This window comes from Rhipicephalus microplus, chromosome 3, assembly GCF_043290135.1.
Source record: "Rhipicephalus microplus isolate Deutch F79 chromosome 3, USDA_Rmic, whole genome shotgun sequence".
Classification (NCBI taxonomy): Eukaryota; Metazoa; Arthropoda; class Arachnida; order Ixodida; family Ixodidae; genus Rhipicephalus; species Rhipicephalus microplus.
The window spans coordinates 187,994,373-188,013,990 of NC_134702.1; the positions used below are offsets into that span (position 1 = coordinate 187,994,373).

Consider the following 19,618-nt stretch of genomic DNA (forward strand, 5'->3'; position numbering starts at 1 on the left):
TTGATTGCGTTCTGAAGAATCGAAGCCTTGTTAGCCAAAATAGTCTTCAATGAAGACTCCGCTATCTTTAGCTCCCGGGCAATACTTGCTTTTGTGGCTCTGTGCCGCTTTTCGGCTTCTTTGATGATTTTTAGCTTTTCGCCGAGTGATAAAGCTGTGCGCTTTGCAACATTTCAAATAGCCGTGCGATACAATCGCGAACATAACGTGCACTCCAGGAAAAAAGAGTGAAAAGAGGGCCACGACGCCCTAGCTGACTCTCCTGAGGTATTAAACTGACCCCTTTTGAAAGCTAGGAGCAGAAGAAAAGTTGGCATTTCAAAGGCATGTCATTGTACTCCTGTGAAGCGCTTTTCGATTGGCTTTCGTGGTGATGCCACCGTTTTACATCGCACATACCTTGTGGCTGGCGGTCGGTGCCAACACCCTCTCGGCGCCGGCGCCGCCGTTCGTATGCCCTGTGTGCCTTGGCGTCGTGCACGGAGGAGGAGGCTCACGCCTCCTCTTTCCTCAGTCTTTGCTCCCTTTCGGAGTGTGTTGTGTGTCCAATGGTTCTGTGTTCGAGAAAGTGCGCGCATCTTCGATAGCCGGTACGTCATATTGTATGCGGAGGTGACATGCTTGAGAAGACGCTCATGGAGCTGCGTCCGCGGGTTGTGGATGCACGACTGCGAGTTCAGACAGTTATGCACATTATTGTACAATCTCCCGTAATGGGATTGAGATGCGCTTTCGTGTAAGTCCTAATAATGAAGCATTAAATCAGATTACATTACATTACATCCTAATGAGCCCCTTCCCCTCCTCAGCTAAGATGTTACACAGGTTAGCCTTCCCTAAACAAAATCCTTTGGACGCCGCTGCGCGACGAAAGCGGAAGAAAGATGGTCATTCAAAAAAGGTAAAAAGAATGGGGAAAACCACAACCGCGCCCTTTTACACAGCCCGCTAATAAGGGGAAAGGAAGACGAACGAACGGCAGGTGAAAGGTGAAATGAACTAATTTCACTCTTTTTAAGGATGGCTGGAAATTTCTAGAAGAAAGGCTTAATGGAGCACTGATATATGTCAGGGCACCTTCAAGCCTTTCTTCTAGGAAAAGGCCTTGCTGAGGGTACTTCAGGTGGTGCTTACTAGAGCGACACATTTGTTTTTTTTTTGTCGGTTTTGGCAGCCCACGTTGGCTGGCAAAAGCTTGTTGTACTTTGCGTTCAGTCTATGCCTGTATCGGTGTTGACGAATTGTAATAAAACAAAACATCTGCCGTGCAGCAATGTTTCTGTGTAGTTTGTTTTTCGAAAGAGGGCCAATACACTTTTTAAGGAATGTGAAAGAGCCTTTGGAATGTGAAAAAGCCTTTGGTTCAACTTGTAAAAGCCACAAGAAGGCACAGATAAATAAATGAATGTGTAAATTCTGACACCTTTGACGTGGCCCCAGGAAAACAAGCCTTCAATTACAATTCTGGGCTTTTGTAGTTTCAGTGATGCTTTTTTATGCATACCAACCTTTTCACAATCACGTCTGAGCTCGATGTGTGTACGTGTCGCTGTAGTTGGCTCGCTTTGTTATCGTTGAGTGACAGGGAAACATGTTGCTGCGCAGGAACATTGCTGCTAGCAAGCTTCTTTCTTTAATGGCTACTGTGCATGTTAAGGCTGTCTGCTTGGTCACTCTTGTTGCTTGTTCGGTCTATATTTTGACCGCCACCACTTTTGACCACTCTCTTACCCCCAGACGGAGTTTCTGCAGAAGTGGTTTGTCGTGCTGCCAGAGGTGGCGTACGAGAAAGTCCAGGCCGCGTACGTCTACAACTGCAACTCGTGGGTGCGCGAGTACACGAAGTACCATGACCGCATCCTGGCACCCCTCAAGGGCAACCGCAAGCTGGTGTTCATGGACACCCCGCAGCGGCTGCACGAGTACATCGAGCCTGAGCAGCAGCGACTGCCAGGTGCTACCCTCGCCTTGGACGAAGACCTCAAGGTGTTCAACAACGCACTCAAGCTCTCTCATAAGGACACCAAGGTTGCCATCAAGGTCAGCACTTTCGGACATTCGCTATTAAGGGGAGACGCTCCTCGAAAGCACTTTTTTTTTGTTATTCAACTTAGAGCTTCAGAAATTGGACCACTGATGCAGTTTTTCCTCCTGATTCCAAATCTGTAATCAGTTTTTACATAAGTGCAATAGTTTGGGAGTTGTGTTTCAAGTAATGGTGAAACTTGATAAGTTTTCCGGGAACTTTCGCGCATACTAAATGTTCATGCAGAGAGTTGTTCAATGGCTCCTTTTGCTCCCTATTAGCCATAGAGTGCCGATATCTAGCTAGAAATTGTGCTCCAACTTTGAAACTATGAAAAAAACATCTGTGTAGCAAAGTACCCTTTTTTTTCCACTCGACCACCATTAAATTTATTAATAGATATTTACAGCTGATAGGTTGTGCTGATTCAAGTAGATATCGGCACCCTACGCACTCTCCTCAATGTGTGTGCCAAATTTCGTCGTCGTATGACCATTCTAAGTGCACGAAACACTTCCCGCAAAAAATGCAAATTGGCCAAAATTGCGAAATGAGAAAAACGCGTTTGAAAGTTTGAAAGTCTGTATTTACAAAAATGAAAAACGCAGTAGCACGAAACTTGTGCTGAACACATACACACATGTCCAGAGGGAATATCAGTTGTCTAAAACTCTCCAGCACCGTAGGTTTTCCCTTCCCGGCTGGTGCGGCAGGACTCTTCCACCCGGGCCCTCTTGGCTGCACTGCGACGGTGTGCCCTCGCCTCAGCGGTCTGACGCACATTCATCTTGTGCATGCGCATGCTGTCTCGGCGGTCGCTGAGGGTAACCAGGGCCTCCGAAGGAAGCACCCCAAGCTCTTCCAGCACCTTTTCAAAGCTCGCGTGGCCCCGGTTGAACCACAGGACTGCAATGGCTGTGGCTGTTTCCACAGCAGTCCGGGAAGCAAACCGGGTCTTTGGACACAGCAGCCATATTTTGCTGTTCAGGGACTCGGCCGCGTTCTGTGTCTTGCCGTGGAGGCACCGGGCAAGCAGCTTCGCATCTGTGAGACGCTTGTAGATTGGGAGGACTGCCAAACCCTGGGCCTTGGTCAGGAGGGGGGTGTGGCACGGTGCAGGCTGGCCCTGCGCCTCAGCACGTCGGTGCTTGCACCACGAGTCTGGGCCTGCAGGACAGAACTTGTGACTTCCAGCACCGTCTGTTGAGCACGAGTGCAAACATGAGGCCCATATGGCAGTGTACATCTTGTGGACATTTCCCCGATTGTTCACAATGGCCACCTGAAAGTAAGTTTGAAGCTTCTGGATGGTGGTCTCCTTCAGCTTCTCCCCTCGTGGAAGTGGCGTTGGCAGCTTCCGCAGGCCGGTGCCCAGACGTTTCGCCACGTGGTTGGTGCACTCCTCTTTTTCAATTGGAGTGTCAGGGTACACGTTGGCATCACAGACCCCGTTGTAGGCCTTGCTGTCTCCATCGCTTAGGAAGATGGTGAACCGCAGGGGTGTCTCATAGTCCACAGTCCTCTGCCAAATGCGCACTGCAGCTTCGGCCTCCATGGCATGCGAAGAACAGTCGCAATTCTTCTCACAAACGGGATGATGAAACGCCTGCCATGTTTCTTCATCGCCTCCCATGTCGTTATGCAAACTGCACGCCAGGCAGAAGTTGGAAAGCACTTCATAGTCCAGGCACAAACCAGTGTCCAAGGACACTACAGTTCCCACACCATTGTGGCTTTTGTGGCCTCTTTTTTGCCATGTGCCGTCAAACATGACTGGCACGTCACTGTTACCAGCCACCTCTTTGGTGACGCTGCGTGCCCTTTGCATGTTTTCACAGACAGCCTTCACTGCCGCACTGTGAATCTTTTTGCCGATAGCATGGAAGGTCTTATGGTGCATAGGGTTTGGCAATCCAACTACTGCACAAAATCGTGAAAGTTGCTCATGCCCGATACCGACGGCACGCGCTGCAAGCACCACTTTCAGGTTCACGGCAAAGGCGTCACGCGAACTCCCGCTGTCGTAGCTTCTGCTTGCACCGCGGCCGCCATCTGACGCGACCCGCTTCGACGAGTACGCGGACGAAAGGATGCTCTCCGAGCACTCCGCATTCTCGCAGTGTAGCTCCAGAAACGCCGAAAGGCCTTTCCGCTTTTTATTCGGTGCCCGAACTGCGAGTTTACTCTCGTGACAAACGGGGCATGCCGCGCCTGCGACGACGGCCGTCAATGCACCCAACTCGCACAGCACTACGCTTTCGGCACGATCGGCATTCGGCCTGACGTCGTTTTCGAATAACGCGATCTTTTTCTGCGATGCACTCACAAAATTCACTGCAGCGTTGATCTCGTCGTCGCAGTTGCCATGGTCGACGTTGTCGTGGTCGATGTTAGGCCTACCGGCCGCTGGCCCGTCGCAGACATTTTCGTTGGCGGTGGCTTTCTTGTACGTCCTCCGCCGCTTCCCTCTGAACTTGTTCTTACTTCTGTATTTCCGATGGTCGGCAACGGCCTTTTTCGGGCTTGCCATCGCACGAAAACAGCGAAAAATAACTCCGGAAAACAGTGAAGCGAACTACGGCAAGAAAACACGGGTGCTGTCAGCCAATGGCGGCCCTGCGTTAGTGGCGCGCGGTTTGAAACGGCGGGAAAAGACTGTTTTTGTTGCTTTTTTTTTTAGATTTTTCGTGAACGTACGAGACTTCAAGAACCGGGATCGTGGAGAGTAAGGACAACTCTACACGAGCCAGCGGCCGCAATATGGCGGACAGCTCTCTTCGCGGCCCCGCGAGCACGCGAACAGCAGCCCGTTTTGTGTAAATTTCGTGATGCCGCGCGTCACTGCCGCTCACTCAGACGCGTTTTTCACTGACTTCTGATGCTTATTTCGCTGTGATATTTTCAGATGTCAAAATATAATGTATAAAGATGATAAAGCAACAAAAAACAGAAAAGGTGAAATTTGGAAAAAAAAACGCGACTTTTCGACCCGCGTCTCCCCTTAATGGGAAAGTGTTTCCTGGCTGCATTGACAAAAGCACCCCATCAACACTCTGCACGCTGCCTCAGCAACAACATGCAGCTGTGGCATGGGGAAGTGGAATCACTACAGCATACTTTTCAGCACCCCTTTTGAAAACAACCTAGTGAAGAGGAACAGTTTTCTGTTCTTGCCCCGTAATAGTTATACTCAGAAAACTCCCTCAACCTTTTTTTGATCGGTTCGGAAGACAGTGTTCTGTGCAGTAAAGATGTCTTGATGGAGTTGGTAAGAATTAGTACATCATTTGATACCTTGACTAAGCAAACTGAAGTGGGTCTATTCTGTTTTCAGGCCCTGCCACCATGGTCTAGTGGCTAAGGTACTTGGCTGCTGACCCGAGGGTTGCGGGATCGAATCCCGGCTTCGGTGGCTGCATTTTCGATGGAGGCAAAAATGCTGTATGCACATGTGCTAAGATTTGGGTGCACGTTAAATAACCCCAGGTGGTCGAAATTTTCGGCGCCCTCCGCTACAATGTCTCTCATAATCGTGTGGGGTTTTTGGGACATTAAAATTTGACCCACATATTATTCAATTATTCTGTTTTTAGAATTTCCTGGCATAAGATGTTTGCAAGAAAGTTACGTCTTGTGCTAGAGAGGTCCTGTGCTTTTCTTAAAGAGAATAACAAAGCTCCTCCAATGGATCTGTTCATTTAACCTTGACTTCAAGCTTCATGGCAGTGCTGATTTCTCCTGAATGTGTATTCACGGTGTAGCACCCCTTTGCTACAGTGTAATCACTTTTACAAGAAGTTACATGCAGTTTATGTATGTCTATTAGTTCGTGTCAAATGCATAGACATTTAGAATGATATAAATTTGTTTTGCAGCAAATTCTAATACTGTAATATTCGTTCGAATATTTGCACATGTCTTGTATTTTGTAAATGTAATGCATGACAGAGCCATTTCAGGAAAAGGAGTGTTACCCCTTTTAAATATTTAATTAAATATTTAATTGACATAAAGGACAGAAGTGTAAATTTAAAGGGACCCACAACTGGCCAGAACGGGTGATTAGATTCCGGTAGAAAGGAAAAGAGCGTGAATTGTGGTGGCAGGTGACAGCATACTTTTCACAATCTGAGTAGGATTTATATATTTAAATGACGTTTAAAGGTAACCAAAAGCGGAACGTTGCGCCCCTAGCACAAGAACTATGAACCACACATATATAAAGTCCTAATAGCTTTGCTGTGATTACTTAAAGCGCACCAGAATAACGGCCTAAATTTTGAATATGTATGTTATTGTTCATTTTTGTTTGCTTCGGTGCACATTACTAGGTTGAAGAAGTAGAGCGTGAAAATCGGTGCTGCTTTCGTGGCCTCTGCAGGGAAACAAGTGCTGTTGCGCATGCGCGGTGTTGCGCGGCGTTTCCAGAGTAGCTCGATTCCTGTCGCGTTGGAAGAAGCACGCCAGCTTGTGAATGCGATCGCTTCGGCACACGAAATGTCCTCGACCTACTGCTCTATGAAAAATTGATATCACTCATGTGTGCTGCTGGTGGTGATCCGTCGGATTCGTTGCTATCGCTGTCGTTCGCCGAAGCATCTCGCTTTGGCGCTACTTGATAGGGGTCCGAATTTCATGCCCGCATGTGAGCCGAAATTCGTTCCTTTAACCCGCTCAAGTTGTCAAGCGATGACATATCGAAGCCATCCAACTACGGCAGCACGTGAAGTACCATGTGTAAATTGTTGATCACGTGTAAACGCGTCGTTTCATTTTCGACGACTTGGCTTAGCTCGACTTGGCTTAAGTCGGAAAAACGACCTGTGCACGGCTAAAAGCACTTGCATAAGAAGCCCCGGGAAAGTGCTGCAACTCCTGTAAAATAATTTAGCACGCTATAAAATAGTGGTCGCTGAACTGTGGGCTTGACAAAAACAACATTACGTGTCTGTACTTAGGGTTTCACTTTTTAGCACTGCTGGCGTTACACTGGTGTATAATTGCTATCGCAATCACATACACTGTTTGCAGCACGTCTCCTTAAGACTGCATAATTGCCGCAAATCGAAAAATTCTTATTATAAATGTTGTACGATGTTTTCCGCGTTATTATTCCGTGACTGCAAGCTCAGATCAGTAAGCTTTCCGTTGCACTCAAGAAAAAGGGTACCGTAAATGTTAGTTGTGGGTCCCTTAACGAGCTTATTTTCTTTGTTAGATGCACTGTAATAATTAGAACTAACAGACAGTGATGCCAAGCAAATTGGCATTATGGTCTGTCAGTTCTCATTATTATAGTGTGTATCTCATGCACATTTATACCTTATATGGGGTGGTTGGACACTCCCAGAATGAACTCCTGATTGTGCTTTTTCCGGTGTTTGACAAAATCCTCTCCACTGTGCAGGTTGGCCCCACAGCTATCCAAGTGACCTCTGCTGAGAAGACAAAGGTGCTCAGCCACTCGGTGCTCCTCAACGACGTCTACTATGCCTCTGAGATTGAGGAGGTGTGTAATGATGAGTGGCTCGCTTGAAAGGCACAGTTGCAGACGCAGTGACAGAGATGGATGTCAACGATTCAAACATAGTCGCATTTATTTTCTTTACAGTTGTAACTCGCTTGCCTTTCTATGTGTTAGCAAGTCAAGAGGCAGAGACAGTCAGTGAGGTTCACCATCACAGTTTGCCTCTTGAAGGTTGCTTTTGTGCATGTAAGAAAACAAGAATGGTGCCTTGTGTTCACTGGAGTATGTGGCAATGAATTGTTGATTTAACAGAACATGTTTTTTCAGGGCAAAGCTCTTTCATGTGTTTGATGAAAAAAAATATTCTTGCACTGCTGCTCTTTCAGCTTCTGCTGAAACTGTTTAATATTGCCCTATGATGACATCAGTGTGGTAGTTTGGGGATAATCTCATTTGTAGGCTTGTGCAAATATTCTAATGCTTCAAATATTCGAATGAATAGTAGAGTATTCGAAATCGCTTAGATACGAATTTAAATGATTGAAAATTTCGAAGTATTCACAATAAATGAATACATGTATATTAATCTGCATGTAACCACTTGTAAAGATGATTTCACTGCAGCGTAGAAATGATAAGCCGGGAAAGAACCTGTTCTGGGGAATTCCGCTCTGCCGTGAAGCGCCCCTTCAAATTTAAAGGGGTCCTGCAACACTTTGTGAGTATGATCAGAAAACGCTGCCGATCGGTAGTCGAGGCTACCCAGAACACGCGAGGCAAGTATTATAGCACAGCACGCGGCCTGAAATTCACAACGAATTTTTAAAGCTAGAAATTGCTCTCTTCTCTCGGGAAATGACACTACAAGCTCAAAAATCACTTGTCACGGCCATTCGCTCATTTGAGCATGGCGCGCTCGGTTGTTACTGGAGCCGCCGTGGGAGGCCACCACTTTCTCACGCGTATATGTGCGATAGCTCTGAAAGGCCGTGTATTTGAAGAAAAACTAAATGAGAAAAAGTGCTTAAGGCCATGAGGCACGCTTGACGTTCTTCCTTTCCTTGTGTCATCCCTCCCTGTTTAGCTTCCAGCTCTCTTGTCGTGACAAGAAGAGAAAATGAAATCGCAGCGTGCGACAAATCTTCAGAACTTTGCTCGTACTGAACTGGCGATAATTATTTTGCAGGGGTAAATTCGTGAGGCAATAAGCTTCTTTAATGGCTCCATGGCTTTTTGAAAAAGTGTTGCAGGGCCCTTTTATATGAACATGTTACCCTCAAATCAATTTATCATGTTATTAAGCTTAAAAGCTTCTTATGACAGCTTATATGCTTTAAGTATAATAAATTTTAAAATGTGACCTATTCTACATGTTATCATTCGCATCCTACCGGAACTCAAAGCCCGCTACTACTCAAGGTTGTTTTGACTTCCTTTGAACAACAACAACAAAAAAAAAATGGTCATTAGCATAGAGCTCACTTGTCGAATAAAAAAATATTGTGCTGGTTACTTAGGTCATGATAAATATTCTTTTTTTTATATGTCATACATACCATTTGATTCGGAATTATTAGACCAAATTAACTATTTGCTTCGAACCAAAAGTTGAGTGTTTGCACAAGCCTACTCATTTGTTTTAAACCACGGTTGACAAATCACACTTATGGCACAGGGGTGCCACAAACCAGCACACCAGGGCACCCTGGTTTGTGCTGGTGAGATCTGATGCAGATGCCATTCGTTCACTGCTGGTCGCTCATGCCCACATTTGCACACTTTATAATCAGCATTTCTGTGCACTGTATTGAGTTGGTTGCATCGCAACAATGAGCTAATTTGTAGGCTCGCTATGGGAAGCCCGAAAAGACCTCTCGAGCTTCCCATGATTTCGTCACTCTCACTTGCAATCAGTCTGGTTCACTGCCTACTAGTAGTGGCTGTGACATTGCCATTCTACATGATTCTATGACGCAGGTGTGCTTGGTGGACGACAACCAGTTCACACTGACCATTGCCAACGAGAGTGGCCCGCTGTCCTTCATCCACAACGACTGTGACAGCATCGTCCAGGCCATCATCCACATACGCACCCGCTGGGAACTCTCACAACCTGTGAGCACTGGCTGAATGCCTTTGCACAATTGTGTATTGTTATTCTCTTTTCTGTAAACCTAGATATGTCATTTTCTTTTTCGGCATTTGTAACTGGGATGGCAGGTTTTGGGCAATAATGCATTACAAGTTTCAAAGTACAATATCGCTTGTGTAATATAATGCCATTGTTTGTGTTGTTCTTTTCCATTTCGATATAATGTTGAAGCACTCAGCATCGGGCTAAATCTTGCCAAATGTTTGCTAGTAACCTGTACTGCTCTTGTGAACTATTGCTTTGTTTTATGCCGTCTGAGGAGTTGACATCTATTGCATGATGGCTTTAGAATGGTATTGAAATGTTTAATAACTGACCAATGGTCTGACTTCTAAATTTTCAAATCAGTGCTACTTAAAAGTCCCAATGACTACCCGCACTTTTAATTCCTTTGCTTTTAACATCATGCAGTTATGAGCTGCTGTGTTCAAATAAAAGGCACTTTCTTATTTTAACTAACGTTGTAACTGAACCTTCAGTTAGTTTCCCACCTGGATCTACCCACTTGTTTATCAGTGGCCTTGAGAGAAGGAGTTCTCGCTGAATCCCCCTGTGCGGTTTCGCAACAGGATTCAGTGACGGTGCACACCAAGATTCGACCCAAGGATGTTCCAGGCACGCTGCTGAACATGGCCCTGCTCAACCTGGGCAGCTCGGACCCCAACCTGAGGACGGCTGCATACAACCTCCTGTGCGCACTCACCGCCACCTTCGACCTGAAGATCGAAGGGCAGCTGCTGGAGACTGCTGGTGCGATCTCCTTGTGTTGCCTTAGTGTGCTAGTGGTGCAATAACACTAAAAACTCGTCTCTAACGGAGGCCAGGGGACATAGTTGTAACCACGGCAAAGCCACACTTGTTGATGCCAGGTCTGTGAGCTTTTGTGCTTGTTTTTACTTGCCAAGAAAGGCATCGAGTGATGCTTTAATGTCTTCAGAACTTGCCTCGTATGCCCTAAGCTACTGTTTAAAGGGGCCGTGGGGCACAAGCCAAGCGTGTAGTTTTCAATGCTCCTTCTCAAACTGTGGAATCCACCGGTATCGTTGCACGAATGGCAGCAACAGGAACAGAGCTGTTATAATTTTGTGTCCATAATGAAGCCTCGTCTGTTTCAAGCTAGAGCAACACATAACAGCTGTTTTTGTGATTGGAAGTGACACTTGATCAAATGGAAGTGACTACGTTGGTCGGGCGCACAAGCTGCGTGTAATATTCATATGGTCGCAGATAGGCCACTATTGAGCACTAAAAATTATGAAAACACTCTTTATACTTCTACAGATACCCAAGGATTTGTGTTTCTAAATATGAAGTTTTGTAAACAATTGCCAAGTGACGCCAGGTGCGCTGCACTATGGCCACCATGAGGCAAGTCTTCCGGTATGCCTTCGTAAGACCCGTGCAGTAACCAGCTCTTGACATCAGCGGGAGTCTACTGGGGTTTTGAAGTTTGAAAGTTTGAAGACTGATGCCCTTTGTTACCATGTACGAATTTCGATACAGTTGGCACTTTTCAGCAGGCATGATACATCCACACTCAAATGAGCCGGGCATACGAGCCCACACTGTTTCAGGCTGAGCCGCATCTTGATGAGGACTCACTGACTTCATGCTTTTACAATGGTGATGCACAAAAGGTGTAGGTGGGCATCTAGAAAAGGCACAACAGTGCACACTTTAGCACGCCGCCTTGGCACACTACCTGTAATGCTGTTGGCCATAAATGGATAGATGTCCAATGCCAATGCACACAAAACTGTCACTGTTAACTCACAGCATTTTAGGAGCACTCGATGTGGTCATTGTGGTCAATGTTGGTCAATGTTGTGGTTTTGCTAATCTTGAAACTACTTATCTCGATTTTTTCCCAGTTTATGCAGTTTTCACTTGTGGGGTATTATTACTGTATATATGTTTGCCACTACATTTCAGGGATGGCACAAAACAGGATAGTTACCTAACTTTTTTGCACATAGTTTAGCCTAGCTTAGCCTGATTCAACAAAGGTACACTAGCAGTGTTCTTTGTCATATCGTTGTCTAGTTGTCTGCATCACTGTGATGGTGAAGAAAGAAGACTAGACATGTAATTTGCAGTAATAATGGGGTCAAAAGGTGAAAAGGTTGCAGTTGCTACATTGCAAAGGAGTTCATAGGTTGACAATATGCATTGCCTTTGTAGTCGCTTCCCATTCTTTCTATGAAGCCGTGTATTATTATTTAGCCAATTATCAGGGTTGGTCAGGTAGCACAGCAGGGGACAAGAATGGGAAGCATTTAAACCATAACAGTCAGCTGGCAGTAATCGAATGCTCCTCCATGACTGATATTTTGTGAGGAGAAGGATGGTGTACAGCTGTCACTCATACACGTACACCTCTCGTAGCTTATTTACATAAGAGAGCAGTTTTCAGACCTGAGAGGTTCTTGTCAAAGTCACCGTAACTCGTGCCGGCTTACAGATGTCATCCCTCCCTCTCGCAACGTGCAGGTCTGTGCATCCCGTCGAACAACACCATCTTCATCAAGCAGATCAGCGAGAAGCTGGCAACCAACGCGTCGCACCTAACGCTGGAATTCCTGGAAGAGTGCATCCAGGGCTTCCGGGCGTCGTCCATTGAGCTGAAGCACCTGTGCCTCGAGTACATGACCCCGTGGCTGCCCAACCTGACGCGCTTCTGCAAGCACTCGGACGACAGCAAGCGCCAGCGCGTGGCCACCATCCTGGACAAGCTCATCACACTCACCATCGAGGAGGTGGAGATGTACCCTTCCATCCAGGCCAAGATCTGGGGCAAGATCGGACAGGTGTCCGACCTGCTCGACATGGTGCTCGACAGCTTCATCAAGGTGGGGCATACCCTTAAGGAGTGCATTGGGCAACTGATGCTTGCACTGAAACCCAGTTGGCTCAACTGGCAACATTCTGTGGAGTAATACAGTAAAACCTCGTTAATTCGAACTCTGTTATTTTAAAAACCTGCTTAATTCGAAGTATTTCTGTGGTCCCATATTTCGCTATGTAAGTTTGAGTGGACAACTTGAAATGGTGGCCAACACCAGTCCGGTTAATTCGAAAACTTTGGGTGCCATGTGCGAGTTTTAGATTCCGATTTCGCCGCTAAGCCGTGGAAATGACGGTCCTTAATAGCCACAAGGCAATGCAACGTAGCGATACTAGAGTGGCAGCTGAAGCACCCCAGCCTCGCTACTTCCAGTGCAAAAAAAAAGGAAAAAAGAAACTGTCTCGTCAACCGCAACGTGTTTGCGGAAAACGAGACATGCTTTACTGAAACGCAGCAGTGACACGCGGGCAGCATATTGCATGTTTCTCGCAATATCAGCCGGTCATGGTTTACTCATTCTTTCTGGGATTGTAAAGAAATGAACAAAGGGTAGTTAAGCGGAATTCGCGCTGTATGCAAACATCTGATTGCCGGTTGCTCCAGCTACAAGTGACATTGCACTGCTAGAAGAGTTTTTGCTAGCAACACCTACTTCGAAAACTAAGTTAAAAAGTTTCAAGCATAATTTTTTCCAGCTAAAACAGGTTGCGATTTTTGTCAAACTGCCCATTAATAAATTCCTAATTTTGCCAGAGAGAATGTGTGAATGGTTGCACGATGACATGCTGACGCAGTGAGAAGCAGGCGGCATACTGCCTGCGAGTCACTACTGCGTTGCAATGAAGATGTCTTGTTTTCAGCAGGCGTAAATTTTAGTTTATCACGACAGCATTTTTTTTTTTTCGGTGGCTAAAGCAAGGCCCACCGTTTCCCCGTGTTTGCGGCAAAATTAAGACCGGGTATTGCTGGAAAACATAACCCTTGGAGCCATAAGCTATAGCCGGCACAGCAAATGACAAGCCCTGATTACTTTGAATAGTTTCAAGTTCCTTGCATCCTACTTTTTGAATGTTCTGTTAATTCAAAAACCCGCTTAATTCGAAGATTTCTCACGGCCCCAATGACTTCGAATTAACAAAATTTTACTGTAGTTCCATGGCTCGAAAAACAAAACACCATACAGACTGCACAGAATGAGTTGAAATATTAAGATTAGAAGGAGCAGGTGTGTGTAGTTATTTTTGAGATCTCGTTGAACACAAATCAAATACAGTGGAACCCCAATTATACAACCTTTAGGGGACCACGCAAAATCGTCGTATAACCCGGTCGTTGTATAATCGGAAAACAGAGATTATAGACCGCGACACTCAGCCTTGCCCAAAATACGGGTACAGACTGCCTGAATAAGCCCACGACACGACCTTCTGCCTCTGCAATAAAGGTAGATTAAAGTATTGTTATCTGTGCTAGCTATTGACAGCAATAATTAGTTCAAGGAGGTGCGAGCAAATCTTCTCTGTCTTAAAAACGATCAAATCCAACGTACATCTTTCTACCGATAAATAGAGTGCGAAAATTGCCTGCACGTGAAAACGAAACCGAAATCGTGTTGCCGTGAGCCTCCCATCAGAAGAGTCAGACGCAGTGTCATCACTATCGCATGATCGCAACGGACAATGAGTTTATGCACGATGCGTTCGTGTGCGACTGAGCTGTGCCCGTTGTAATTTGTTGCCCCGTGAAGTGAAACTAGTGGTGTCCTGCTGTTGTTATGGACGTTGACGTCAAGTGGAAGTAATATTGAACGGCGAAAGCAGCTGCCCTTATGCGTTCGCAAACCAGTGACTGCGAGTGTGACAGAGGCAGGACATCAGTCGTATGTCGACCGGGAAATGTTTCCACGGACTGAAAATGTGAAAATATCAGCTGTTTTGTCATCTGAACCTACTCTATGTGAATAGAACTTGACTAGGTAATGACCCCGCATACGTATGGACACGATTGAGGCATATGTAGAAGTGCACGAACTTCTGGGAGAATAAATTTTCCATTCTATGAAGATAACTACTTTTCCTGTAGTAGATGACCACTTTTCCTTGGGGTACGCAAGTTCAAATTTTGCACTTGTGAATATTTGGTCGACATATGATTCGGGTAAAGGTGGTTTATTTCTTTCCTACGAAATCTGATTGATATGTGGGGTTTAACGTCCCGATTATGAGAGACGCCGTAGTGGAGGGCTCCGGAAATTTAGACCACCTGGGGTTCTTTAACGTGCACCCAAATCTGAGTACACGGGCCTACAACATTTCCGCCTCCATCGGAAATGCAGCCGCCGCAGCCGGGATTCGAACCCGCGCCCTGCGGGTCAGCAGCCGAGTACCTTAGCCACTAGACCACCGCGGCGGGGCTTTCCTACGAAATCTGAAAGTCGGCGTAAGATGCGGGGTCGACGTAAAACTGCGTCTTATAATTTTAATACGTTACTTCCATGGGGATTTTGCCGGGACCCAACCGATTCGTCGTGAAATGCAGGTCGTCGGGAAACCGGGGGACGTATAATCGGAGCTCCACTGTAGTGCCTAAAGGAAATAGAATATCAAACAAAATTTAAAAAGTTTATTCAATTGTTTTACAGTTAATGTAAAATGATGCAGTTCATAATTTTAGCATTAGAAGCAGATGTGGGGCATCAGAAGCAAGTAAGCAGTTTCTTCGCATGCATGGCACTTTTTCAGTGAGCATGAAGATCACTGTAAAATGATCTAACAAAATTGAATGAGTATGGCCCCTTCACGTTACATAAACTATTTCTTATGCCTGTTATGTACCGTGGGGCATAAAACATAAGTAAGCGTGCAGCATTTGATAAGAAAAGTTTCATTTCTTATGTAAGGTGTCATATTTATTTCAGTACAGTTTTTGTATGCAAATAAATGGAAACTATTTGTAGACAATTTCTACGTGTATATGGTGGCTGTTCTGCTTGAATACAAGATCGGATTGGACAATTTTTGATTCGGTGTTCAATATGTTGAAATGTGTACCCACTTTTATTGGAAGCCCCCATGGAGACGCATGCCTGCTCAGCCTCTGTGTGGGGTTTCGAAAGAAAATCATCAGAGATGGGGAGGGGGAGGGTGGAGGGTCTTGTGATGGAATCGACATGACCTGGAATAGTCGTGCTTCCGGTCACGTCAAGAGAGGATGTCTGTTGCCGTCCTTGCAGAGAAGCGTCACTGGTGGTCTGGGCTCGGCACAAGCCGAAATCATGGCTGACACGGCTGTGGCCCTGGCTTCTTCCAATGTCCAGCTGGTCGCCATGAAAGTCATCAGCCGACTGTGCAGGGTATGTGCCTGTTGTCACATTCCTGCCCACTGGGCCTTTAGAAAATGAGAACCATGTTGCTTTTTCATAAAAACGCATTCTTGACTGGGCGTCCACTAATGTGGATGGTCAGTACTCTTCAAAGCAGTGGTTTCAAAGCAGTTCAGATGAGATTCTCAGTGCTACTAAAGATGAAATTAGAAAAGGGACACTAAAGATGGGCTGGCAGGATTAGCGACAGAGAAATCTAAAGAATAAAAATGTAGTGAGACCAAGATTATGTGACTTCTATGGGGCTGTACGAAAGCAACGTATTACTCAAGCATAGTATAATCTTGTCACAAAAAATTGTGTCTGTAATGCATGGTTTTGCGCAAACAAAACTGCAGAAGCTTGAACTTGAGTTGCTGCAAGGGCAATGACTTTTTGTTGCTTTTAAAATATCTGCATGCAATTATGCTGTGTATGCACAGTATGTGATGTGACGTGACTTCAGAAGCCACGATTTGGCTCTGCTGCATTCGTCACTGCTTGTTTTAGAGGTATGGAATGTCTTGCTTGCAAGCTGAACTGAATCACAGCACAGTAGTACCTTTCACTGCTTAAAGTGTTTTTGCCACGATGTAGTAATTGGTGACTTGCTGGGACTTGCTGTCAGTGCAGTTGCACTTGCAAACAAGTGCTGGAAACAACTGAAAAGCCATTGGCCATGTTCAGTGAGGTGCACACGAATGGTTCTCGTGTCTCATTAATAGTTGCCACCTCCAGGAATACTTAAATGCCTTTACAGCTCACTGACAGCTTTAGGCCTCTGATGTGTTAGTTCCTGGATGCTGAGGTCATATCACCTGCGTAATCGTGTCTTCCTCTGTCCGGCCTTGCAGGTAATAGAGAAGACGTGCACGTCACCCACACCCACCCTCGAGCAGCACCTCATGTGGGACGACATTGCCATCTTGGCACGCTACCTGCTCATGCTGTCCTTCAACAACTCACTAGACGGTCAGTGACGATAGCCTTCACCCCCCCCCCCCCCCCCACCCTGGTAGCCCTCTCCTCACTATGCGTGAACTCTTTCAGTGGCCAGCCACCTGCCCTACCTGTTTCACATCGTGACGCTCCTGGTGCACACTGGGCCGGTCTCCCTGCGAGCCTCCATCCACGGCCTGGTCATCAACATCATACACTCCCTGTGCACCTGCACCAAACCTTCTTTTAATGGCAAGTGCATCAACACCTGCCTGTCGGTCACGAGACTCTGAATGCTCGGTCGACTGGTGTTTGCAGACACGCAGCGGGTCCTCAGGCTAAGCCTGGACGAGTTCTCGCTGCCCAAGTTCTATCACCTGTTTGGCATTGGCAAAGTGAAGTCTACGGCAGTGACGGCCTTCCGGTCTAATTGCCGGCACGGCCTGCTGGACAGGTCCTTTGCTTGCGCTACAGCTGACCAGGAACGCATGCCACTCGCCTACCTGGAGATCATCACTGACGCCCTCCTCGAGATTATGGAGGTGAGTGTTTGCAACATTGGCTGCAGTATTCAGAGCTGTTGTGGGTCAAGCCATTAAATCACATGTGGAAGATTAGGTTTAATTGGCTGTTGATGCATTACCGATGTTGATGATGTACTACTGCCTCTGACATTAGAGCGCAGACTAAGTGACTCTAAACCTTAAGTACCAAGAATAAGTTTGACACATGTAGATTGTGATGTGTGTCAAATAGGTCGATTGTTTATGAATATTTTCTTCAATTCAGGTGTGAAGGTGAAGAAAATTCACTTTTACTTAGTGGTCTGGAGAATCTTGGCTCCATTGTGCTATCCCTGCTCTCTGCAGTCACTGCAAGCTGTTGCCTGCACAGAGTCGAAATTGTATTTGGTCTTTGTCCACAGCATGCTGGTTTTTGGTTTGTTCAGCATCACATTAAACTTAGCCGAGGGGTAGCTGTGTGCGAATAGAACTTCATGGTTCGAAGTGAAGTCAAAACGTATGGCCATTACTATTCAATAACATTGAAGCAAGTTTGAATAGAACGGTAGCAGGATTTGAATAGTAGCAGGGTGCAAATTATAGGTGGTGAAATATAATATGTATTAAAATTTGTCATACAGAAAAAGAAAACTTAATCAAGGAGAAGGTAATATGCACTTAAATTACTTTGAAAACCCCCGTAAGTCCGGACCCACATATAGTCCGAGGTGAATTTTGGGGATAGAAAATAAAAAGAAATTTCTCACCCCAATATAGCCCAAGCTAAACAGAAACTAAAAACATTTATGCATACACTTATTCATCTTCACCTGATGCACTTTATTCAGAAACTCCCATGTTAGAGATGTCATCTCATAACAGCTCATTTTCAGTTCCATCAAAGGCGTTTTGAAATGGAGCACTTTTTGAAGGCAGGAAAAAGGAGCACCACAGGAATGCAGACTCAAGCTTCGGCGATCCGTGTGCACAGCATCGCTGACGAAGCCCATTTTAGCCATCCAGCAGGGGTTACTTCCGGCCCTTCAGACCTCATAATGTGGTCCCTAAATGGCTTAATTAGGCAAACATCAAGGGACGACAGCCAATAAGTCTTCCCGGGCCAACAATGAGCTCGGCGCAAAGAGTCGTGCAGCAGTAGCTTCACGGAGGTTACACTGGGAGTCATCGAGCATGAGTATCGATGTGAGCCCCATAGAGTTTCCTAGATATACACTAGAGGGAACTCTGGTGCTAGTGTCTTTGGGAGCTGCAATGCATGGCGCTTCAGCGAGCATAGGAATTATCGGTAGTACACGGATTTGCCTAGCCTTTGTACTTTCGGTTCTTTTTGGCTTCGCATGGCTTTTAACTGCTTTGTTACAAAACGACAAAGGCTTCACCACCTTAATCTTTTGAGCGGCGATGGCGTAGTGGTTAGAGCATCCACCTCGCATCCAAGTGGACCGTGGTTTGAATCCCGGAGCCGCGCAGTTCCCAACCAGATAAAAAAAAAAAAAAATCCGCGTGGCGATGGAATTGCATTAAGAGGCCTGGGGTGCAGCCTCACCAGTGATCACCGCCAGTAACGTACTCCCTCACCAGAGAAAGATTGGCCACCCTGGTGCAGTATCTGGCACCTCCCACATGCATACGTCAATTAACTCGCGGCCCTCAGTCCCCAGCAGCTGCGGAGCAACTGACTACGGTGGCGGTTCAGATCTGCAACGCAGCAGAGGATGCTAAGAATCTCTGGATCCGGACAGGTCGGCATTGGAACTTAAACTTGGCAACGTTTAACGCTAGAACCTTATCTTGTAGGCAAGTCCAGCTGTACTATTCGAGGAGCTAGAGGGTGTTAAATGGGATATAATAGGGCTCAGTGAGGTCAGGAGGACAGATGAGGCCTATATGGTGCTACAGAATGGGCACGTCCTTTGCTATCGGGGCTTGGCTGACAGAAGAGAATTGGGAGTGGGGTTCCTTATTCACAGAGACATAGCTGGCAACATAGAGGAACACTATAGCATTAATGAAAGGGTGGTAGGTATCGTAATTAAACTGAATAAGAGATACAAGATCAAGGTGGTACAGGCTTGCGTGCCTACATCCAGCCATGATGACGCTTCAGTTGAAAGCTTCTATGAAGACGTGGAATTGGCAATGCGTAGGGTAAAAACACAGTACACTATACTGATGGGAGACTTTAATGCAAAGGTAGGGAAAAAGCAGGCTGGAGACCAGGCAGTGGGAGATTATGGAATTGGTACCAGAAATGCCAGAGAAGAGCTACTAATAGAATTCGCAGAACGCAATAATTTACGGATT

The 19,618-nt window shown here is 46.1% G+C and overlaps 1 pseudogene; it reads left to right on the forward strand.

The window, feature by feature from the left end:
* The window catches only part of LOC142804079 (neurofibromin-like), a 186,368-nt pseudogene that overhangs the window by 97,423 nt on the left and 69,327 nt on the right, over positions 1–19,618 (forward strand).